This window comes from Pteropus alecto, unplaced genomic scaffold, assembly GCF_000325575.1.
Source record: "Pteropus alecto unplaced genomic scaffold, ASM32557v1 scaffold65, whole genome shotgun sequence".
NCBI classification, from domain to species: Eukaryota; Metazoa; Chordata; class Mammalia; order Chiroptera; family Pteropodidae; genus Pteropus; species Pteropus alecto.
Window position 1 is genome coordinate 7,399,016 of NW_006439191.1, and position 24,688 is coordinate 7,423,703.

A 24,688-nucleotide genomic window follows, 5' to 3' on the forward strand; every position below is an offset into this window, starting at 1 on the left:
AGTCCAAAAAGTCAAATAATGAAGAACTGAATGAGACTTTAATAATTAATTTCGTAGGCCCTGCCCATGGTGGCCGAGATGCTGTGCCATGGTATCTTCTGATGAGGACCTGCCTGGACTTTGGACTCACAGGACATTATGCAAAAGCACGTCTAGCATCTTGTCTTTGTCTGGCGGCCAGATAAAGCAGCACATAGACCATGCACTTAACACTGTCCCCCGTCTCTCCACCTTGACCTCTGGCATCAGTTGAAAAAAAAAAAGTAATTTTTAGCCCATAAAGATAAAGAGAACCAGAATAAAAGACAACGGTGGATAAAAGTTTCCGATGCATTTTTGAAAACTGGCGAAAGAACTTGGAAGATCTAGGCTCAGCAGAAGTTGAGGTTCAGGGGAAGGTTTGAGGCTACGTGTTTTCCCGCACTCCATACAGCCAGGCACCCACCATAAAATCACCCTCCCGTCAACACGCACACGCACAGAGGGACAGACAGGACCAAAGGATTATACTCCGAGGAAGCTAAGCAGGAGAGACTCTTGCCGAGAGACACCAGAATCAAGGGCCAGCGAGTCCTCCCTCTGCTCCCCGGTCTCTGCCCGATTCTGGGGCGCCAGCCAGCAAACCTGTGCTGCTCCCTCTACACCCCCTTTCCTGCTCCATCCCTGGCAGAAATTAGATTTTTTTTTTTAAGCAATCACAAGAAAAAAATCTCTAAGTCAACATTTAGGGCTCTTCTGTGGAAAGGGGAGGTCGCCCTTCAGTGGCCCCTGCCAGTCGCCCCTCTGCTCACGTGCACAGCGGTCCCGAAAGTGTTTTAGCCACTCGCCCTTAGCCATAAATAAGTAGATAGAATCAGAGACGCCTGAGGACGATGTGCAATGTGGACACAGAGACCAAAATAAAGAGTTAAAACCCAAATAGACAAAGGTTCTGGGCAGATCAGAGTCCATGCAGAAATCAGAAGTAAACTTCTTAAAAAGTTATAATATGTCCTCAAAGATATGCAAAGAAAGTGAGTCCATTATCTGGATACAGGCCGCAATGAAGAAGGATCAGAGACGAGACAGAGTTCTTTTTCTTAAAAAAATAGAAAAATCGAAATTAAAAAAAAATAAATAGAAGGTTATAAGGTAGAGTCAAGGAACTCTCAAGAGTAGAACAAAAAATAAAGACAAAAGGGAAACGAGAGGGAAACGATAAGAAAAATTAAAGAATCGATTTTCAGAGTTTAGCAGCTAACGAGAGTTCCGGAAAAAGAAGAGAGAAAATGAAGGGGAGATCTTCCTGAAGAAGCGATTTTCAGCCTCCACAATTGAAACGCGCGTGTGTGTCTCCATCATGAAGGAGCACATGGAGAACCTGTCCCATGAGTGAAAAAAAGACAAAACCCCAGGTAGGTCATGGTCAAAGTGAGAACACTCGAGCTCTAGAATAGATTCTAGAAGATTCCAAAGTGGAAGAGAAAACAGTCAAATACAGAAGAACGGCCTTGAGTTTCATAACAGCAACTGAATCTTAAAGACAGCAGAACAAAGCCTGAGAATTCCGAGTGACGGTGCTGTTCAACTTAGACTTCTATTTTCTTCCAAACTGTCCATTATATGGATTAAAATATTTACCACTTGAAATAATTTTGTCATGCAGGAATTTTTTTTTTTTTGAATTTCCCTTTTGTATTCTTTCTTAGGCAGCTACTAGTTGCTGGAGCAAAACAACAGAGCAAACCAAGACAGATGGAGAGAGATGGAGGGGACACCCATGACGACTGCGGCGCGGGTTTAGAAAACGACTCACCTGGAGAGCGACGGGAGGAAGCGGGGCTCCGAAGAAGAGGTGAGTGGCGGGGAGATGGAACTGATCTGTTGAGCGAATAGCTGGTCGATAGACCGATGGCGGAGATGTGTTTGGAAAATAATTAACCCTGGATAACGCAGAGTGAGCAGTTTGTCCAGTGTTACTGTCTGGTAAATGACGGAGCTGAGATTCTGACCCAGGCCGTCTGGTTTCAGCGTGGGCGCCCTTACCCAGGACCCACTATGACCTCACGAGGAAGTGACAACGGTGCATCTTTTTGCCACATCGTTTGGGATGAAACTCTGACTGTCGATATGGTACAAATCTTGACATCACTTGGTTGAGATATAATGTTGAGGAGAATTACGAGCATGTTCTCTGACTGCACCCCAAAGGTCCGGTCGTTAATGTCTTGTTAATATCCCAGGGTGCCCACTGCACGGGGGCCTCTCGAGAGCTCTGCCACCCTGAGGCTCTGGCTCCCTGTGGTAGATTCTGTGGTGAGGGGACCTAGGCCCATTGCCTCTGACCATCTCTGTCTCGGAACATAAAGTTTCAGTCTCCTAGTTTACATCTGGGGTGACACAGCTCACAGGCTGGAGCAGATCCCCAGCACTTCCTAGCAGAGGAGCCAGGAGTGAGAACAGTCTTTCTCCACAGAGTCAAAGCCAACTCCACAGAAGCCAAAAATAAAGGAATCGGGAGAGACTGTGAAACTAGGAAGGTACAGAGCATTTCCGCCAAAGGATGAGTGACTATGATATTATAGAAAAGAGATTCCAGCAAAACAGTCCCGTCATCCAGACATTTTCATTAGTACACCTCCAGTTCACAGCTAAAACTAGTCTCTCTCCCCACACCTCTCTCCCCTCCCCAACTCTGCAATTTAGGGCAATCATATCATTGGAGTCAGTGTTTTCCTCGTCTGCCACATTTTTTGTTGTTTCATTTAAATATGGAATCAAGGAATTCGCATTGAAATAGAACGTCCTATTTCTTACGGCCGAGAGCCGGAAAGAACTTATCTTTGTAAGGCCGATTACAAAACACGATGTTTTTGTAATATTAATGTTTTTGTATAATGTCTTTCCTACTTGATTTCACCCAGTGACTAGTGACTGGTTATGATGGAGCCACTGGACGTGGGCACAAATAGAAACTAATGGTTTGGGTATCTTAATGCACAATATATCCGGAATAAAATTTAGGATCTATCGAAGCAGCTTGCATTTAAATGTGGCACCTGACGCTAATATGAACGTAAGGTTCACAGTAGAGAAAAATTGCCCTTGAATAGGTGGATGCACACTTGCCTTGCGTTCCAGGAGGCACGACTTCTCTGTCCTGTCCTCTGTGTTCGCTCGGTCCCCGTGTGTCACACGCCTAGCACAGAGCAGCGTGTTCAGTGACACTGATTCTTGGAAAAACACCCAAACTGCAGATCGTCCCTAGAGCAGCTAAACTGTGTCCTCCCCGTCTTCTTCCTGAGGCCACCAGTGAAATGCAGCATTTGCTGGAGAAAGTTTATCGAGTAACACTTCGTAAAAGGGGAGAATTCAGATAAGCTATTTGTCAGGAGGGAGATGTCCTCAAACTCAGCCATTTATGTCGCTTTTAACTCAGCTATGAAGATGTCGCAGGGAGGGCAAACCCGTCACAGCCCTCTGGAGGACACCTGCTTTTCTCTCAGTCACGTGACCTCAACACTTTCTAGTCCCCGTGACCCCTTCCTTTCCCCAGCTCCCCTCATTCCATGAGCCAGCAACGCTCTGGGTTTTAACACAAAATGCCACTCCAGTCCATCCTGTCCACAGCCGCGTGACCTAATTTCTCAGAGTGCTGTTTACATCGCGTCGATCTTCTGCTCTTCTCAAGAAGAAGGCAAGATCGAGTCTCCTGACTCTGGCAGTTGGGAAGCAGTGTGGGTGCTCTTCCCCAGGACCCACTATGACCTCTTAAGGAAGTGACGACCCTCCATTACTGAACCCCCAGCTCTTGTCAGAGGCCTCTAGTCGTCGGTCCCCAAGGATCGTTTCTTTCCTTCCCATGACTCCTGTGCCTGAAGCATCTGATCCTAATCTTCACATTCAGTTCCAATTCTTCACGAATGACCTTTCTATTATACGACTCGGTAGCTAAGCACTCAGGCCTTGGAGCCAAGCCTTGTCCCGGCTCAGGTTCCCCGAGCACAGGTAGATTTATTGAAGACCACTCATGGGGGCAGCATTGCGGGAGGGGGCAGAAGTGCCATCGTGCGGAGAGAGCAGTCGAATTCCAGTTGCACTTGTCCCAGATGCTTCGGCCAACCCTGGCAGCTCTGGAGCTGAGGTGATTCTTTCAGAGTTTTCCAGTCGAGACAGTTGTACCCCACCCACTGCACCAGGCCGAACCATGGGTGAGGCAGCTGCTTTCAGCCAAGGACAGTTCCTGGAGAGACCTGGAATCGTGAGCAGTCAGCCCTTTCTTCCTGCTCTCGGGGACCGAGGGCTTTCCACGGTCCTAAGAGAAAGCTCTGGGCAGGACACCGCAGCGTCCGCCACAGGCCGCGAGTTCACACTGGTTCTCCCCACGCGCAGCCGTGTGGCTGCAGATAGGTTTCTTCACTTGCCTATGTCTCGGTAGCTTATTTCACAGGAGTCAAGAAAATAACACCCTTTTTCCCTAAGGATTACGAGACATAATCCATGCGGCACATGCCTCAAAGAAAGCGCTCCAAACTGCCATTATGTAACTGCCATTAGGACACGCACCAGCGCTGCTACCAGACGCTTACGCAGGCTGACTTATACTGTCATTTTAAACGTTTAGTTATGGCTCGCCTCACAATCCTTCCCCATCATAAGCATCGAGAACCATCGAACTAGTCTAGGAATCTCTAAAGACAGAGATTGTATCTCTGTAGCATTTCCCCTCCTCAGGCACAAGAACCTCGCCATTGTGAATCTGCTTGATTGATATGATTTGGCTTTAGTTCTGACATCGTGCATTAGGAAAGAGAGAGAGAGAAGACAAATGCCCCTGTCATAGTTACAAATTCAGTATTTCAAAGAGATTCCCAACCCTCACTTTGAAACCCTTTGTTTAGGCTACATTCATTACCAGAAATTACGTCTGCTCCAAAGCGGGTATGTCAGAGGCCACTTCGATTTTCTCTCTCTTAAGTGTCCTACTGTCCCATGGCCTTCAGCTTCTCCTTGCTGCCTAAGCTAGGGCCTCCTCACTGCCAGAGCCATCCTGCTGGCTTCCTTCCCATCGGTCTGTCCCCTGCTCCAATTATTCTCCAAACTGCAGCGACCACTGTATCATTCCACATCACAAACATCATCGCCCTGTGCTTCGTCCCATTCCCTTTCGGTTTATGGCATGAAGTCCAAAGTCCACGGCCCTCAGAAGGTCTTTGCCATGGTTCTTCTCAGCACCTGCTCCCAGATTCCTCAGCTTTCCAGTCCCCCAACGAATGGGTGCTCCCCTCCAGCCCATTCACCCGATCTGCAGTATCACGTAGCCTTTCCTGCCTTTAAAATGGTGTTTTGCTCTTTTTGAGTGTGCCCTTTTCCTCATTTTTCTAATTGACATATAGATGGTGTTAAATCGATATCTGGTAAATAACAGATTAATATATACATGTTGGAAATGTTCTAAATTCCGAAGTAGTTCTGTGTCTGTGGGATACAAGGAACGTAGCATCTGGCATCTAAAACTAGAGGAATAAATAAATGAATTGATGATAAAGAGAGAATAACTTCTATGACTCCTGTCCATATAGACAGCCATTTACAGATCAAATAAACGAGCTCCTGCAGGCTCGCCTGGGAGGATGCTTTTCGTGGATGGGAGACACGTGGGTTTCTGGTTCATGTCCCCGTCGTGACTCTGTTCAGGGGCCGCTGGCACTTTGCAACTAACTGGATAAATGGTCCAGTCTACAGTCTTGGTGTGGCTGGGTGTCCAGCTGGCAGACGCCACTGAGGTAAAGGGTAAGACAGGTGAGGGCCTGAGTGCACAGTGGTCAGTTTGCTTGGGCACTTAACCAAAGAGGTACTCAGCCTCCTGGAGACACCTCAGAGGGAAGTATCCATCAACCAAGCACATAGGGACAAGGGACAGGCTCGCGAAAGAAAAACCATCAGTCTGAAGACGGGTAGCTTGTAGAAGGTGAAGGAAGCAAACTAAACACCCTTCCTTTATGAGTCACTCTCAAAGGTCTTGCTTAAATTTTTTTGTTTTAAAAAATGGTGATTTAAAAGTTTCAAACAGACCCGGGAAGTAAATCCATGCATACTTCCAACATTAGTTAATATTTACTAAGAAATCATAGGTTAAAACAAATTAAACGTTTTGGCTCTCTGACTAGCTTTTCTGGCCGACGATGGTAGTGACTGTTCCTACAGATAGTTTAGAACTATTTTTTACCCCTTTAGAGTAACTAAAGAGCAAAGAGGCAAGAGGAGTCTGGGTCCGTGTGGTTCTTGAGCCAGGGTCTTAGGGAAATGGATTCGAGGATGGGGAATGGATCGGTATGAGCAGGCAGACACCAGACATGCCTGCTGATAATCGGGGAGAGTGAGTTAGATTTCTCCTTGTTTGAGGTGGAATTCCTTTGTATAAACCTGGGCACCCTCAGAGAGAAATGGTTTATTAGTCCAAACTGATGTTTATTTTGGACTCCGCTTCGCCTTCAGCTTTCAGTTGTGACCCCACGAATGAGCTCACAGTTGGAAGCAAATCTGTCTTCTGTTTCTACTGTTAACGAATTACCTACCCACTGGAAAACCACATAGGATCGACAATGGCCTTGTCCCAAATACGTGCTTTGTGGAATTATACAAATTGTATTGATGTTGCTAGCAGAATTCAGTTCAACTGCTGAAATATTTCGATAAGAGCGATTGAATTCTTAGTGAACAGAATGCTTCCTCGGTTCGCTTTTGGTCCGTTGAATGCTGGAAGTCTAGTGGGTCTGACCTGTTCATTGCACATATGTAGGATGATAGAATAGGCAGACCATTTGGTTGTGACACTGTGTATGTCTTGGGAGCGATCTCGGGTTGAAATTCTGTGAATAAAAAATGGTCCTTAGTTATTCTTCGCCTCCTAGGTGTGGGCTCTTAGTCTTGAAAAGTGGATCGGACTTCTGAATGCCTGCTCTGGTTGTACAGATTATGATCTGGCATATCTCTTTTGTGGATTTTAGTTGGCATCAACTGAAAAAATATCTGGTAGCATCAATTTTCAGAAAGTGCTAATGTTTTTTACTGGATTGATTTTTATCCTTGAGTAGGATCCAACTTATCCACATTGGATTACTATCCCAAATTCTCTGGATAGGATGGAGAGACTAGAAGTCACTAATATTTATTCACTCATTTGTTTTTCCAACCAGCTTTTTCTTCGTGCTAACCAAACACTGAGCTGAGTTATTTACATATAACATCCAGTGGACTTCCAACAACTCTATGAAACCCATTTTATAGATATGTAGACTGAGACTCGGGGAGGTCAAGCAGCTTGTAAACGGAGGAGCCGGGACATGGAAGACCTGAGGTTTCCATGCAGGTCTATCATTAAAAAGCGCTAAGGCATTTTTCTTAAGCATCCTCCCTCACGAACACATCATGCGTATGAAAACACGAGCGCGGCTGAAGGAGGGACGTGGGGTCTGATTTAGGAACAGCCACTCCCGCCAGCCACGCAGGGACTGAGAATAGATTGCTGTAGAAGAAACACCTTCCTCCTCTTCGTCCAGTCGCAGACCCCCTTCTCTCCCACGTTTCCTCCTTCTGGCCTCCTTTACCTGCCACCCAAGTCGTGTCGTGAACTCCCACCGCAGGCAGATGAGGGAACATCATTCTGAGAGTTCTCCCCAGGCAAGCCTCTGACACCCTCCAGCTTTGAACAGCCTCAGAACGTTTCAAAAAAGAAGATTCAAAAAGGAGTTTTGAAAAGAATCAGACCCGGAGTTGCACAGAGGCAGCGAAGACATCTTTGAGGTCATTCTTTCTCTTTTTCGACGCTGATGTATTCTCTCCAGAGTGATAATAATCTTTTTTGAAATGCAGGTCTAAGACGGAAGGAATTTTTATCTGGAAGAGTAATATAAATTAGCTTTGACTGCCAATTTCCACTGATGATTACTTTCCAGGCGGAATTCCTACAAATTCTTGAGGCATGACCTCCAAGGAAAAAATAAAACCCCTTTAAAAACTTGTTGAGAAATTCCAGATAACTTTCACAAGAGATTTAATTTTAGAGCATTAACACAATCTTGGTTGGAAAGATAAAACTACAATGCAGTTATTTGGTGAAAGTCATTACTTCACAATGAAGTCATTGGAGATTATTTTACTGTGCTTATCTGTCCCTGGTTTTTTTTTTTTTTTTTTTTTTTTGCTTTTAAACTTGGTTCCTTTCACCCCAAACTAATTTTATTATGCATTACTCAGTGCACCCTGGATTCACCCTCATAAAAGAATGAAGTGTTTCAACAGGTAGACAATCGGAGGCAGCCAACTCGAGAGTCAACCTACCAGCATGAGCAAACATCGTTATAGGTTATCACATTTTAGTAATATGTACTATGCATGATCGCATACATGTGGTTTGGGAAGCCGTAAGGGAAGGTTTAAAAAAAAATAAAAAATAAAAATAAGAAAAAGGAAGGCATCACATGAAGCAACAGATTCAAAGAGATCACTGTATAGTTTTGAAAGAGATTTAGGCGTGGGGAAGGAAGATGACACCACTAGATTTTACTGAAGGTTTAATAGGTGACGAGTGGGGAGGTGTTGAGGGGAGAGGCACTGTCCCCACCGGACAGATGGCGAAAGTACAGATCAGAAAGGTGACTCGTCCAAGGACTCACGACCTCTAAATAACGGAGCGGGAGCAAGTCAGGTCCAGGAACATCTGACCACAAAGCTGGTTCTCTTCTCAGCGCGGCGTGTCGCTCCTTCGGGAGCCAGCCTGCTCGACACACCTGGGGGAACGTGAGGACTGGACCCACGTGTGCAAAATGGATCAACGGCTCAGAGCAGCCCAGGGGGAAGAGCTGTTAACTTCAGTTTAAATCTTCATTTAAATGAGATTATAAAATGTTACTACATGTAATTAAGATATTTAATTATATATATAGTTCTTTCACATATAATATGCTATCTATATCTAATTATATATATAGTTCTTAATTACATCAGCTTCAAGTGAAAGAACTATATATATAATTAAATAGATATAGATAGCGTATTATATATTATATATATGTTTATTTTCTAGTTAGTATATAAATATAATCCTAGGGAAAAATGAATTATTCTTATCTTTCAGGACATTTACATGAAGGAGTATGACTTGCCTGTAAATCTAATGGTTATTTTTAACAGAAAATTTCCCTTCTCTTATTTAAACATTTTTTTTTTTTTACTTGTTACCTATGAACAGATGGGAAAAGAGGTTTATAAAATAAGACAGAAGAGATTTTGTGAACCTATGAAATTTTTAAATTCTAAAACATTATAATTTTTCTGAGAGTAAGTCAATAGCAGATATTATCTTTTGAGATATTTAAACGTCGGTTTCCTCTTTTCGAGAATATTCATTTTTTACTGGCAGTTATACGAAAAGTCAAAATGAGTCGTCTCTCCAAGAGTAATTCAACATTACTACTTAAACGAAATCTCATAGCGTAATTTATATTGTATAAACCAATTCATTCATTAACCTCATTTATTAAGCATCTTATTTATTCAAGGCACCAGGGATACCAAAATAAATAAATACACCCTCTTCCCCAAGGCATTAACAGCAGTCTGGGAAAACAGGTACAAAAACATAATCACGGTACAGAATGGTGAGGATTATGTCTGATGAACAAACATATGAGCGAGCATATGACAGAGCATAATTGGGCTTTCGAAATTCCCAGATGTCCAGAAATAAGACCTATATTCACTGAAAGTTGTATTAGAATATATACGGGAAAGATACGATGATGGAGCATAAGGAAAAATAAAAGTTTATTTCTATTCCATTCAAACCTACAGTAAATATTTCTCCAAAAAATATCTAAAGCAGTTTCACATATATCATGCCCCTTAATCTTGTAGTAGTTCAAGGATGTGGAAAGAGGCAGGCGCTTTATTATTTCTAATTTATACGTGAATGTCTGTCATAACTAAAATTGCTTCCCAGGCAAGATAAGAAAACCCTACTCGGTCATATTTCGTAAAGTTTTATAACTCTCCAAAAAAAATTCCCTGTCTCTTTTTCTTTTTTGTCTAAACAGAACTCTAATTTTTCAAAGACGTACAATTTAACTCTCTCATTTGCTACTCTCGGTGTATTATAAATGATTCTCTTTCCTTTTTTTCGCATTTGCAAAAAGTAGCCAGTAACTAATTCTCTCTTTTGAATGTTTTATATTTCACAGTAATCCATCTTTATTTTGGAGGAGAAAACTACAAACTATAGATAAGCAAAAGCAAAGACCGCAGTGTGTGTGTGTGTGTGTGTGTGTGTGTGTGTGTGTGTGTGTGTGTGTGTGTGTGTAGGATAGGAACTGTAATCAGAAGCAGGTACCATAGATATGACAACAGAGAGCTGAGCATGCCAAGAGAATGGCCAGCAATAGTTAAGGCTGCCGGGTCCTCCTAATTGTGACCCGTGATGACTCCGTAATCCTCCCAGTCTTAACCCAGGTGGACCATTGTCATTCCCCCTGCTTCCTTTGCATTTCCCTCAGCTCAGAGGTGTCACAGTAACTATTCACTCCTCTCCTTATTTCTGTCTCTCCTTCAATCCATTTCAAAGAGTCACTTCCCTGGGTAAGAATTTTTAGTGCCTTTACTTGTCTTATCGTACAGAATACCACCCAAGGCGCTTAGCGTATTCTAACAACAAGTTAACCAAAGCCTTATTTTTTAACTATTCCCCTGCACACACCTCTGGTTTCCACTACCCATTGGTGGTGAGGTGTGGGCGAAGCGTGATCCTGGGAATTGAAGTGAGATCTGGGTGTAAGTTCTGGCTCCGTCGCTAACGTTTGATATTCTAGGCAAGTTCCTCTACTCCTCTGAGTCTCGGTGTATTCATCTCTAGAATAAAGATAATAGTATTTGCCTCTCAATATTGTGATAGAACATAAATGAAAAAAGTATCTGAAAAGACACTGCCCAGTTCCGGCACACAGTAGGTTTTCAACAGGAGTTATTTAACCCGCCTCTCCATATTGTTCCCTGCCCTTTCCCACCTTAAATCTTTGCCTGAGGTGTCTGCTTATTTACATCCTTCTATTCTCGCTGGGAGATCTAAGTCACTCCAACTCCCAGGAATTCCTCTTTGCTTTGACTGCTTAATACATTACATGGTTTCCTGCTTGACGGTTTACCATTTGGTGGTGAGATCTGTGAGATCTTTCTTGATATACTGTCTTATTTTTCTCCTGGATACAGCGTTCCATGCGTGCTTGCTTTGTTTCCCCAAATAGACCATGAGCTCACCGGAGAGAGATCCATTCCCTCAGGAATCTCAGAGCCTCACACAAGGGCAAAACATAGAAAGTGCCCAACTGTGTCTTTACTCAATTGAGATTTTATCATCTTTCCTAGGTCCACCCCCGAGTCCTTATCCATCAAAGAGAATCCTTATCATTCATTTGTTTACCACAAAAGTGTATTGAATGTCTGCTATGTGCCTAACACTGATCTAGTTACTCCAGAAATAGCTGTAAACAAGAGAAACAAACTGTTTGCTGTCAAGGGTCATCTTATATTTTAGTGGAAAAATAAACAATTCAAAGGTAAACAAATAAGGAGTCATGAACGCTCTGAGGGAAATTAAATAGGGTGACAGTGTAGACAGTGACAGAAAAGCAGGGCTGCGCCCCAGGTCTTGGAATCCTGGGACTTTCTGGCCACGTGACGGATGATCTGCAGCTGGCGATTGGTCACCTCTGGTCACCCAATGCGCTGGCGTGTACAGAGCATAGAATTTGCAAGCGTATGAGAGGACTCAGCAGTTAAGCGGTCCAGTACTTCTCAAGTACTATTTTATTGCCATGTTTGTTCGAGAAAAATCTCACAGGGAAGTCCCTGTGAGAATATTTGGAATATTTTCATAATTCCGCTGAAAAATTCAATCTGGTTTATGTTATTTACTTTCACAAATAAGGGAACGGAGGTACAGACGCGACACAGAGATGAACGGTGAGTCAGAAGTCAGGCGCCGGGGAGATGGGACTGGCGTGGTAGGCAGCTTTTGATACCTTATCGGCCCATTTGGTCCTGACTTTCTTCTGCTTGAAGAAACCATTGCCTTCAAAACCATTTCTTAATTCAAGGATATGATTTATTGCTCGACCTCAATTTTAGAAGATGCTATTACCCAGTGTAGTCACTTCGTTTATTTTGTAGACTTAGTGCCAAAGAGCTTTTTGCTGTTCCCTCCGACCACACCAATTACAGGATGAGTACGTACAGCCATTGAAATTGCACAATACCCTGCAGGCTTAGCTGTGAATTACCTTGTCTTCTCGTTCTGATCTCCCCTTAATCCTTTGCACCCCAGTGGTGGTGCTTGACACATGTTGTCTTGTATCATCACAATTTACACCCTTAAGTTCTCCATAAAAGAGTGCATGCAAGCCGTCTATGAGCAGGAAATGTGTCTTAATCTTTGTGGTACCCACTGAAAACTGTGTCTTATATTATAGAAGGTGCTAAATATCAGACATTAAATAAGTGTCACAGATTCTGACACACAATCAAACCAGAGAGAAGCTATCAAAAAATTATTTTGAGCATTGAAAGCATTGGCATACGTGAACAGCTTCCCGTCAGTCTTGCCAATGAAAGCATTCATTGGAATGTCTAAGATCTGGTATGTCACCAAAAGCAATTAATCCGATTTCATCATCTTGGCACCTCTTTAGTGAGTGGCTGTCAGGTTATTCAGACGGGATATTGGGTGCTTTGAGTGGGATTCAGAAGAAGCTTAGAACACAGCCCATACCTTTAGCAAATTAGCAGTTTTGACTGAGAAACAAGAGCCCCAAAATCTAAAGTCATACATAATTAAATTCCAAAGCATGTAGTGAAGATAAGTAAGGCAGAACCAAGGGACAGTCACCGCGAGGGCGATGGCCGTGGGGCGTGGAGAAGGTCTCAGGCCCTGGACCGCCGTGAAAGCACTGCATCACGGTGCCCAGCCACGTACACAGCCCTCCGAGGGGATTCGAGGCCAGTCTACACAGCGTCACAGCACACGCACCCGTCAGAAGAATGAGGAGCGGTACTGACTTTCATTTTTCCTATCGGGGAAGAGGCTTGCTTGACCACAGGTTTCAAAAATTCCAGTGTCAGACATTGTCCCTAAAGGAGAAGCATTCAGAAAGGTGGTGAGAATGCGAAATTGTCCTCGAACGGAGGGAAGGCAGCCAGAGAGTTCCCACACGTTACTCACTAGTCCGGCGGATCCCACAATCTGCGAGGCTGGCTTGAGCCCTGTCACCGAGGGGACTCCAGTTTGCTCTTACATGGACACTGGTTCAGTAAATTAGGACTAGGAGGGGGCAGGAGTTCTGACACAGAGAGGTACGTGCCTTATGAGGAGAGATTACAAAAGGAAAATTTTAGGGAACTGGGGATGTCAGGTGATGAGATGCGACACGTATCATCAGTAATTTAATGAAGCATCAGGAGTTCTAGACACAAATAAGCTCCCTCTCCGGTGCAGAGTGCTTGTAACCGGAACAGGAAACAGAGAAGGTGTTGTCTCATGGATCCTTAGCCTGAAGCAGAAAGTTATGCAGCCATAAAAAAAGAGATAACGCTGGTGAACAAAACAGCTGACCGTACCTCTTCCCTGAGCTTCTCCAAGACAAGATGTTTGGGCACAAAGTTGCTTGGTACCTCCAGGGAAAAAAATCATGAGAGACAGCAGTGTCACCCGAAAAAAAATGGTAGCGTGTGAACACACATGGACTGCGTTCAATGCTAGAATCATGGGTCCCAACTGACCTAATCGCCAATTCTGCTGTAGTGTTGGTTGATACAGCGCCGAAGTTGTGGCTGGGAGCTAGGAGGCTGGCACTTTCCAAATTCAGCACGATGTCAGCATCCTCGTTCCCACCGCACACCAATCCTGATCTGTGGGGTCGCCTTCCTTCCTGTGTCATAAGGCCCTTGACGCGTGGGCGCTGCATCTCTTTCATCGTCTCTCAATCCGTTTCTCTCCAAACCCAGCACGGCATTTAGGATACGGTAGACAACGGAGATTTAAACAGCAGAAAAAGCTTAAGTAAGTTTGATCTCACTCGTAGTTAAGGAGAAGCATCATTATTAACACGGCCAGGCCATCAGGCATTCACGACGAGGGTCTGAATAAACACACAAATCAGGAACCATTTCTTGAGCACCTGTTTTGAGCCCGGCACTAAGCATCTTTCCCTTGCCGTGTTCCATCTAACCCTCAACTGAAAATAGAACTGACTAAATAAATTTTTAATACTAGGCAATTTTAGTGCTTAACAAACTCCTCTTTTTGAGGAAAACTGCTCGGAAGTTTATGGCACAACCATCCATTGTCCTTACTCTAGTTCGGTTTAGTCGAATCACTTTCTGGACACTTACGAAGCATCCATAAAGGGAGCAGGCTTGCAGTGAGAGTGGCTAGGAGAGTTCGTGTGGGTGCGCTGGGAAGCCTAGGAGGGATGCCCTCCCTGCGCGGTGCCTTGGGGAGTGGAGCAGGCGGACGGTCACAGTGGCAGGACACTGGACGTCCAGGGGTGGCGGGGCAAGGGCTGTTGACAGGTGGGGAAGAGCCGAGAGGTGCAGGAAGCAACTGGGAGGCCGGCACGGATAAACTTCACTTTGAACTTTTGCCCGGGGCCTCATAGATTCCTTTCCCTGCTTCTCAGCATCCTTTATCTCAGACCCTCGTGTGTCTTCTTTCCTCTTCCAAGCTCAAAACAAAACCCAACATGAAACAATTATCATGTCGTTTTTGGAGATGAGGAAGAGGCAGGTCGAGAGAGGGGTGTTCTAATGACTCAGGCACAGGCGTCACAGGCAGACTCCTGGAGAGCGCACACCCAGGCAGGCCTAAGGCCGCTTGTCCTGCAGAAGCTGGGCACAGAGAAGGGCATTCTGGTTCATGCGACCTGAGCACGTTTTCGAGGCAACTGTCATGAAGGAGCCGCGACAAGGGCCCCTCCGCCTTGTCTCTAAAGCGTTTTTGCTGGCACCTTCTCCCTTTTAAGCGCATTCCTGGGGCTTTATAGCAGAGAAAGCTCAGGGCTTCCGGTGCTGGTGGGGTTAATTCACGCCCGAGGACTGGGAGGAGAGCAGTCCTTCTCACGGTTTACACGTGCCCCCTCCAGAGCTCTAGAAAGGAAGCCGTGAAGTCACAGGTACCAGCCTATAATCTTGTCACTGTGACTACAGCCGCTGATGCTGATCGTAGTAATCCAGGTGCGGCTCGCCGCGCTCTTCTCGTCCAGCATCCCCTCTTCCATTTAGTCATGCGGGTTATCGTGGCCGCCACTCGCCTGCCCGTCTGTAAACTCATCGTCCTGTCCCATTCCCATTCACCGCCCTTCATACCACCTAGTGGAAGGCCTCGCACTCCGACTCTTGGAAATTGGTGACATACAAAAAAAATAATAATAGTAACCATAAATGAAAGAACATGTGCTTCAGATAAATGAAAAGAGTTCACATCCTAATTCTACAACGAAATTGCAGGTCACCAGCGACAAGCTGCTTAACCTCCGTGTACAGTGAGGATTGCGTTGGGCTCTGTGTTAAACAAATAAGGGGTTTTATTGTTCTCATGTGACAAACGCCACCTTAAAGTATGGCTTCTGTCCTCACATTGCCCCGCCATCGGAAGATGGCTTCTCCACTTCTAAATTCAAGGAAGAAAGGGAAGGGATAAATGAAAAAGGCTGGGACTAGACAGAAATGCCATCTGCTAACCAGCTTTCCCCGAAGCCCTGCCCAGGGTCTCCTGGTATAGAGTTCCGGCCATCGTAAAACTGGCCGGAACTCTATACCAGGGCCGTGCTCACCCTGTGTGGACGGCTGGGAAATGCTGCCATCGCAGGGGGTACATCGCCACCACAGAAACAGATGCCAGCAGGCCACCGGTGCCCTTTGCCACACTCTTACCCCATTCGTAAAATTGAAACAATAATATCTACTCTATAATGATTTGGGAAGTTTAAATGGGATAGTGCATTCGTGTGATGCCTGGCTTATCACGAGCACTCAGTAACATTTGTTTCCTCTAATTCCTCGTATACAGTCATAGATACTCAATAAACATTAGTTAAAAGAATGAATTTTTATAGCATCTTACGCTTTTCAGAGAGTTTCATGTACGTTATTTCATTCCGTGATATATTATCAGCCTTGGCCTAGCATATCTTTATTGATCCATTAAAGCAGACATTTTTGACTCAGCAAACTTGGAAAGAGGTCTCGGACTGTTCATTTTTTAACAGGTAATGCAAGTAATTCTGATGCATCCGACTCACTTAAAGCCGTCTAAACAACAGGGCCTTGAGAGAAGTATCTGAGCAGTACAAAGAACAGTTACTATGTTTTCGATGACTCGTGTTTTTTTGTTTTGTTTATTTTTGTTTTCGAGGATCCTATGACTTTATCAGTGGTAACAAGCAGACCTTAGCATAAGTGAGAAACAAATTCTGAACATGATTGGGAATCTCAGATTTAAATGAAACTAAAAATGATTTTTTGTTTAAGAAGTGTGACGATATTATTATAGAAACCAGTACCTTGCAGTAATAGTTAAGATGATGTGCAAAAGGATTCATATAAATGTTGACAAGTCAAATTTTGTATGAAATTCAAGTCTTTTAGCTGATTAGGCACTTTACAGTTGGCAAAGGTACGCTTTAGTCAATCCTCACCTAGCAAATTTGACTTCCAGTTTCTAAGAAAAAAAAATCCTCTTAAAAAAAAATCTCATAAAGTAACTCCCAAGGCTTTTTGCACATCAAATAGCTCTTACAGAACCAAATTTTGATGAGGTAAGTGTAAGGAATTTAGTAACATATGGATTAAATTTCCCTTAAAATAGACATCATTTTAAAATTGAGGCAGAAAAAAGTTCTTGGTAAAATATGAAAATATGTTTTGGTTTTCCTTGAACCCTAAACACAATTTGAAAAATAGTTCAAGATGTTCACCAAACCCCTGATACAGCTGGTTTCACCTATCTCTAGTTCCAAGATTTGAACTATTGGGAGTTCTGGTAATTACAAATATTACACAAGTATTAGCAGATATTGGAAAAATGTCAGAGAGAAATGAAGAAAGAGCAAAAATTTAGAAATAAATAGATTCAAAGTTAGAATTTCCATCTTCAAAAGTTTAGGGATGGCCAATCTGGTCCCTAATAGCTGATGAAATCATTTAAATTCCTTCTTATATTTCGGAAGAAAATATTTATTAACAAATATGGATGGATAAATATTTTAAGAAAACTTATGTTAATAATAAAATAAAAAGTTCCATTACAAGAGACAATTAGGTAACAAGCTATATCCAAAGTACCTCTAAGGACGGGGCTACCTCAAAAACGCAATAAGATTATTCCTTATAGGCAAATGCTTCTACGAATTTTAATCATAACCAGTGGCTTAGTTGATGACACCTCATACTAACAAAATTAAATCACGATCCAATTTATTCTTAAAATTTTCCAAACTTGCCCTCAACAATCAGTCTTCCTTACTGGTGCTAGAACAACTTTTCTAGAATTCAGATACTTCTCGCCGTTTCGCTGAAATCCTTCATGGATTCTCTACTACCTTCGGAAGTAAGCCCAAACTCTCAACATGGCACCAAGGTCTCCGCTGCGTACCTATTATCACATTTTTCACTATCTCGTGTTTTACTGCCCCCTCATAACTTTACAGTCTATTCCCGTGAACTATTTTCAGTTCCATTAATGTTTCTGTAGTGAAATATTCTGCTGAATATTTAACTTGGATGTTTCTGTTTTTTACTCTGCATGAAAGAGTGATCTTGAGAAGAGCTTAGAATCTTTAGGCATTGAACGTAGTGCTTTCAGTCCAAAGATCTGTGTGTGTATGCGTGTGTGTGTGTGTGTGTGTGTGTGTGTGTGTGTGTGTGTGTGTAAATATAGATATGCATGTACTCTGGAGAAGATGAGATGGCCATTAGGAAGTATGCAGCCATTCTGATTATCCAGAGGAAAAGGGATAAAAAGAACCTATCTATTTCCCAGATTGAAAAAGAAAAGCTGTCTGACCCCTGGTGGTGTGAGTTCTTAGAGAAGGACAGCGATCAGACATTCTGCGTCTGCCGGGGAAGAAACGCTCAGCCCGTTCCTGCTATCACGCTCTTGCAGGCGCTGTCATCTCAGGGAATGACTCTCTGTGGCACCCGAAGACCAAATGTTAAGGACTTTGTCCCTAGCCATCCTCACTGCGCCGAAGCTGATCTGAGGGACGGACCCTCCCACCTCCAAGATTCATAGCAGCAGGTCTCTGGTCCATCATCATCACCATCTTTTGTGAATTGTGTAGGTCTAATTGTCAACAGTGTCACCAAGTGGCAGCAAGAAGCAAAGCAGCAACAGACTGACCAGACCCCAGGCTCTTCATTCTCGGTTGTTAAAGTCAGAACGATCACCTCCTGTTGGACCATGTCAGCCTTTGGAGTTTTAGCAAACTCAGAAAAATGAGGAACTTCAAGGTGGAGGCAGTGAATATTCAGCAAATCTGATGCGTGTGGACTTGAGCTAGTTTTCTTTGGAGTTAAAAGAATAAAGGTGAATCCCTCCCCTTTCTTTGGCCCAATTCCGTAGAGCAATTAAAACCTGTCATCCTTCTCTGCTTTTCCATCAACTGGAGTGTTCCTCATTCGCCTTGTCTTATTGTGAGCCCAAGTGTCACCTTACTAAGAAGTCCTCCCTACCTCACCGAGACCGAAGCGTCCCTTGGCACCTCATGCCAACAGCAGCCTTAATCTTTCTTCGCATAGTGACTAGAACTAAGTTAAAATGTCCCTCTCACTTGTGAGACTGTCTCGAACAAGGACTGCACGTTACTCGCAAATGCATTTCCACAACCCAGCATATACTTTCTACACACTAGCGAACAGTGAGAGAAGTAAGGTGTCTGGTTAGGACACAGAAACGTGTATGCCAAATTCCGGTCTTAAGGACCGTGACCCACAATAGCTCTAGTTTTGCTAATAGTCCTTGAATCGAGCGAATAAAATAGATTGAAATTTGACCAAGGTCATCAGGGAATTCTGTGTTTAGAGAAAGGCGAAGCTGATGAAGGAAGTCCCGAGATAGCTCATTCCCTAATGAAATCACCATGTCCCCAGGCGCCAAGAGGAAGTGAAGGACCCTTATCGCATCCCTGGGAAAATGGACAGGAAACTATTCCCAGAGGGCAGGTTTGACAATGGCAGGTGGGTTTGCCAAAACCTCATCCCCTGCCAGTGCGGGGACCCTGGTTTCTTTTCTAGAGGGACATGGATGGTATGTGTTTGGCACCAATGACCCCTCGAAGTTGCTTCCCTTTCTGTCCCTTTTCAAATGGAAGACTTGATAGTCATTATCTTTTTTTTTTTTTCCCCAGGCAGAGTCTAATCAGGAAAACAGAATCCATATTTCAGCAGAGCTGATATAATGCAGGGGGTTGGTTAAATGGGAGTTGGAGTAGGAAAAAGCAAAAGGAGAACATGGCGATGGCGTTCAGAGAGCAATGGGAAGCAGGGCCTGGGAGAGCAGGAGGCTAGAAGCTCAGAGAAGGGCCCTGTGGGGCTGAACTCAGACCTGAGGAGGGCTCGTGTAGACCCTTCGGGACGCAGGGGAAAGCGAACACCAAGCTGGGCTGCCGACGCCTGGAGAGGGGGCACCTCTCATGAGGGAGGGTCCCTGTGAACTGAGGTGGGCGGCGGGCGCTACATTGGGATTGTTGAGGGGACTCGGGGAGACTGGTGCTGGGAGGATTGAAAGACGCTGGAGACCTCAACCAACCATGCTGCCGGGGGACAAAGGGCCAGCGCTGGGGGACGCCGCTGGGCGGGACGCATCCGCTCTTTCTTCCTATCCCTGTCCCCAGTCCCTCTCTGGTGTCCCTTATTGGCAGGAGCCAGATGACGAAGGACAGATGTAATGTGCAGAGTTCCAGCCCCAGCATCACAGAGCAGGGCACAGAGCACTGGGTCGGAGCGAGAGGCGAGAGCTTAATAAGCAGCACGTTCCGACCCTCTGTTCGTTCACTGACACATACTCTTCCGTGTGTACTCGAGCTGTCAAAAAGGAAGAACATCTTTATACTTGTTCCCTAATGAGGTTCAACCATCCTTCACACGAGCGAACACTGCCGACCTCTCACCGAACGGAGGGGACACAAAGTCCCAGCAGTCAGCATCCCTAAGCAACGAACATCCATCTCTGAGTGGTGTGAGCGATTTTTATAATCCAGGTACAGCCACTCCAGAATATTCTGTTACCTAAACACTGACTTCTTCGGACACTGTCATTTTCCATTGACTTTGGCTATCGGGCACGAAGGACCAAAAGGTGCCCTAAGAACCGCCTAGAGCCCAGACATAATCCTTCCTGTCCCCACCAAACAGCAGCCATCCACTTCCCCAGGTCAGTCACCCAGGACCAGTCGGCCGAGCAACTCGGAAGCTGCTTTTTTTTTTTCTCTGCGTGTCGTTTCAATAACATAAGAAAAACAAAATGGTCAGTGACATCGTCGAATTCCTGAGGTGGTGAGAGCATCAGCCAGACTCGTTCAGCGGGTTCTGGAGACTGGTTCTTGGGCTACTCCTTGGAGTTTACCAAGGAAAAATGTCAGGGTTCATCTAGAAAGACAAGGAAGAGAGAGAGTGGAAGAGAAAATCGTACTGCGAGGTGACAGCGGTGTAATGGCATCGCACGTGGTCGCCAGGTAGCACACCGCAGACCACAGCCACGTGCTCCAAGTATCGAAAACTAGAAGCACTGTTTTTGGCTCGACGGGAGTCTCAGTGCCGTGGTCATAACTGGACAGAGTCTGGAGCATAAGAGAAGCACAGCTCAGTGTGTTCAGCACCCCCGAGTCGTACTTCGTAGAACAGCAAGGAGAACCGGCCTGGAATCGTCTGTGAAGAAGGCGCTCCCCACGTTCCCCACTTCAGCCTTGAACTTTGGATCGTCCCCGCCCTGCGCTATGACTTCCCTTGGAATCTCCATGCCCAGGTTTGCCCTCCCTGGCATTTATCTTCCTTGGGAAACCTCTTCCAGTCCCAACTACAGAACCTGACGACAGTATATTAGGTGTGTAAACACACCTATCTACAACCCAACCTCTGGGCTCCGTCAGCTGACAAATGGATCCAGGATGACTGGCAAAGGAGCCACAGCAGTGTTATGAATATACTGGCCTCGATGGATAAACAGGTGTTTATAAGAGTCAAAAGCAAAGTCGTCCTTGAAGACAACGGGGTGAATAATTTAGTCCTTAGAAACTCAGGCAGTGATTTTGGAATATAAGTAATGGAATATATTTTTCTTTTCTCGCGAGTTATTTTTATGTCTTTCATACTTTCGAGCGTTCTTCCAAAAAGTCAAGCAAAACAGGGGACATTGTTTATTTGCAACTTCAAAGAAGTAAAGAGGGTGAGAGCTTACACAGGTCTTTTCCAAGCTTAAACTGTATTCTATTCGAGAAAAAAAGACAAATTAGGAGCCTCAGGGTCCTATGTGTTTTTTTCTTCCTCACTTAGCTTTTCTGTCTCAGTTCTTCAGAAATCTGTTGTTTCTGATCTTTTATGAGCGTGGATACATGTTCAAGTCAAATGCACATAACCGCAGCAAAGGAAAAATAGACTATCCGAAGTAAGCTTCAGTTTTAGATCATTTAATGCTACATTCTGAATGCTCCTTTGTTTAAGTAATGCTTTTGCTTTGATCCTAGGTGTTAAAATAGGAAAGTTCTGTGTGAAATTAGCTCCTGGTGTGAAATTCAACTTGAAGTTCAAAGACAGATACTAGTAAAACGCAGACCTTGTTTTATTCATTAATTTCTATAAGCAAGCACAACTATTTAGCTAAACAACCGGAGACCCAGCTTGACTGTCGAATGTATAAACAGAAGGCCGATTGTCCTTTCCTGAAACTTGGCGACATTTAGGGGAAATTCAGGAAGCGCACTGTCAGAAGCCGCAGGTAGAGACGCACGGGTTAAGGTTAGGTCAGTCATGAAATCGGAGGCGAGCTCAAGAAAATCTAAGGCGGACGACCTTGGGGGAGGAAGAAAAATGGGAGGGAAGTGAGTGAGACTCAGATCCTTGTCCTGACTGCTTGACAATAGTCCTGCGCTTTCTAGAAGCCGTATCCTCTTGTACCAACGAGGTGGCTTTGGGAGAGGGGAGGGAGAAAGGGACTAAGCCAAGGAGACAGGCAAGAAGTCAAGCATGTCTGTGACACGTGCTGTCATGAAATCCTGCCCACCTCTCTCGCACGTACTTGACCTTGACTCTGGGCTCTGTCGCTTAGGGCTCCAAACAAAAGCAAAAGCAAAAACGATAAGAAGGAATCTGAAGAAAAGTACGGTAACGTACCCCCACGTGTGTACACGTGATTTGTCAGAGGCTGTGACTTAAGCCTCCTCACCCTTCTGAATATCTGTCCCGTTTGGCAAATCGGCAGAGCTCCCCAGAATGCAGTAGCTGGCCAGCGAGGCCATGCTCTCTGTACCGCCCCCTCCAAACGCACATTTTTCCAGGAATACGCATCCATCCTCCACCCTGTAAGGGACCAGAAAGTGACCACGTGGTTGTTCCTAGGAGAAGATGCTTCTGGAAGGGAAGCGAATGCCAGTATCTAGTATTTCATCCCTGCTCCGTGCTTGTGGGCCAAGGGCCCCGAGTTCCGAGGCTTTTTCTCTCTGGGAGGGATGACTGTTACCATGGTTTCTTCTTCTTCCCCAAGACAAAGGTACAGCTCTTTGAGAGAATGTCCCAGAATGCCCAGAGGAACCGGGTCAGCTCACCAAACAGACCTACTATTGTTTCATCCTGTAGAAAACCTGCCTCGCCTTAGCAATTCCACATCTACACGAATAAAAAGAACAAAAGGTAGAGACCCAGGCCCTGTCTGTCATCCCTTCCTCCTCCCCACTCCCGTTTTCTGCATTTAATAAAGGCAGCAGCTAAAATTTAATAGCATTTGGAAAACCATGAAGCCATCTCCTGGAGTTACATGGCATGTTTCATATTATTGTGCTAAGATTAAGGAAGGAGGGAGGTTAGGATCTGCTTCTTGCTCCAAATACTGGTCTCTCAACGTCAAGTTGATCTAGATGGTGACTGAAATATAGGATGAAGCCAAAGAGTGTGGTGTGTGTGTGTGTGCGCATGCGTGTGCGCGCGCACGTCCAGGAGAAAGAGCCACAAAGCAAAAAACTCAGTAAATATGATTTTTGTCGTCACGGCAAAATTATTGGTTTCACTGACATTATACTTGCAGTACGCATAGGAACCTCCCTAAATACTAGAGAATTCTTCCCAGTAGCAGAGCTTATGGCAAAGCTCCTTGGCTTTTTTCAAACGAGGTGTTTTCAAGCTGACATGTTGTTCGCTGGGTTTGTTGGTGCTCACGAGTCTGTTCCCAAATACACCAACCTTATTAACGAGCACTGGATTCGGGATATTTCCTATGGGAAATACAAAATTTTTTTGTTTTCAATAAAACATATGGGCCAAATTAGAAAGTAAATAAATGAATTCTTCTCAAGAATCCACAATAACACTTGCTGAGCAGTGGGTCAGGCCACATTTAATCTAAAATCTTTCTGCTGCGTGTAAATGATTATGTCATAGCATTTGTCTTTAATTACTCATCTCTTTCCAAAGGTTTGACTCATAATGTGTTTCTCGGTTAACCACAAACACTTGTACTACAAGATTTGTCATATAGATTCGCTCACCCCCACTCCCACCCCTCTGTTTTCTGCTCTCTGCAACAGCATCATGAAGTCATAGCTCCTAAAAAAGAAGTTTTGAGACATTGTCTAACAACCGCCCCCCCTTTGATATGTCAAAGATTTCCACGCTAAGAAAAATAGCACCGTCTTTTCTTGACTCACGAAGACCGTTATAAGCAGGCTGCATGGAATGGACCTAACAGCACTGTATCATCATGGTTTTGTACTTATATGGCATTGTTCCTCTGAGAATTTCCAAGACTTTGAGAACATATGAAAAGAATAAAAACAATGGGTTGTAGCTTGTAAAAGACTACAAGTCAATTAAGCAACCACAGACATATTTTTGCCTTCAGCACCTCGTTTCCCACCTCACCTTCCCCTGTGAGGAACGGAATGAATTCTAATTTAATTCCGAAGGAATTAAATCAGCCATCTCTTCAGCTCACTTAGCACTTATTATTAATCCCCCCAGTTTTAGCGGAGGTGTCGGCTTCCAGTGGTGACTGTTGCCACCTCGCTGGTCTAATCCTGTGTGAAGTTTGGGATTATAGAATTTGAGGAAAACGTAGGAAGTGATCCAGTCCTAAAGGTATGTCCATCAGGTTGGGGGATTTGGGGTAGGTAAACTGAGAAACACCTCAATGGTGGAATGTGGGGATTTTTAAGGGCTTCTTGACTCCCAGATCTCAATCCTACTGACCTAAAATCCTTACTTTGTGAGTTCAGTTTGTTTTTTTTTTCTTTTTTTCTTTCTTTTTTTTTTTTTTTTAAATGATATAACCACAAAAAAAAATGAGACATATATACAATTCAATACACAGATTTAAAGCGTACAGGTGGATGAATGCTGGCAAATGGATGCCCCCATGTAACCAGCATCTCGGTTAAGTATGAAATATTTCTAATATCTA

The 24,688-nt window shown here is 44.3% G+C and overlaps 1 protein-coding gene across 2 annotated transcripts in view; it reads left to right on the forward strand.

Moving 5' to 3' along the window:
• The window catches only part of LYPLAL1 (lysophospholipase like 1), a 191,482-nt gene that overhangs the window by 73,164 nt on the left and 93,630 nt on the right, over window positions 1-24,688 (forward strand). For both annotated transcript variants that reach the window (XR_003047552.1, XR_003047551.1), the window contains one exon: window positions 1,689-1,834. The gene's annotated coding sequence lies outside the window, so the exon portion shown is untranslated. The remainder of the gene's footprint in view (window positions 1-1,688; window positions 1,835-24,688) is intronic.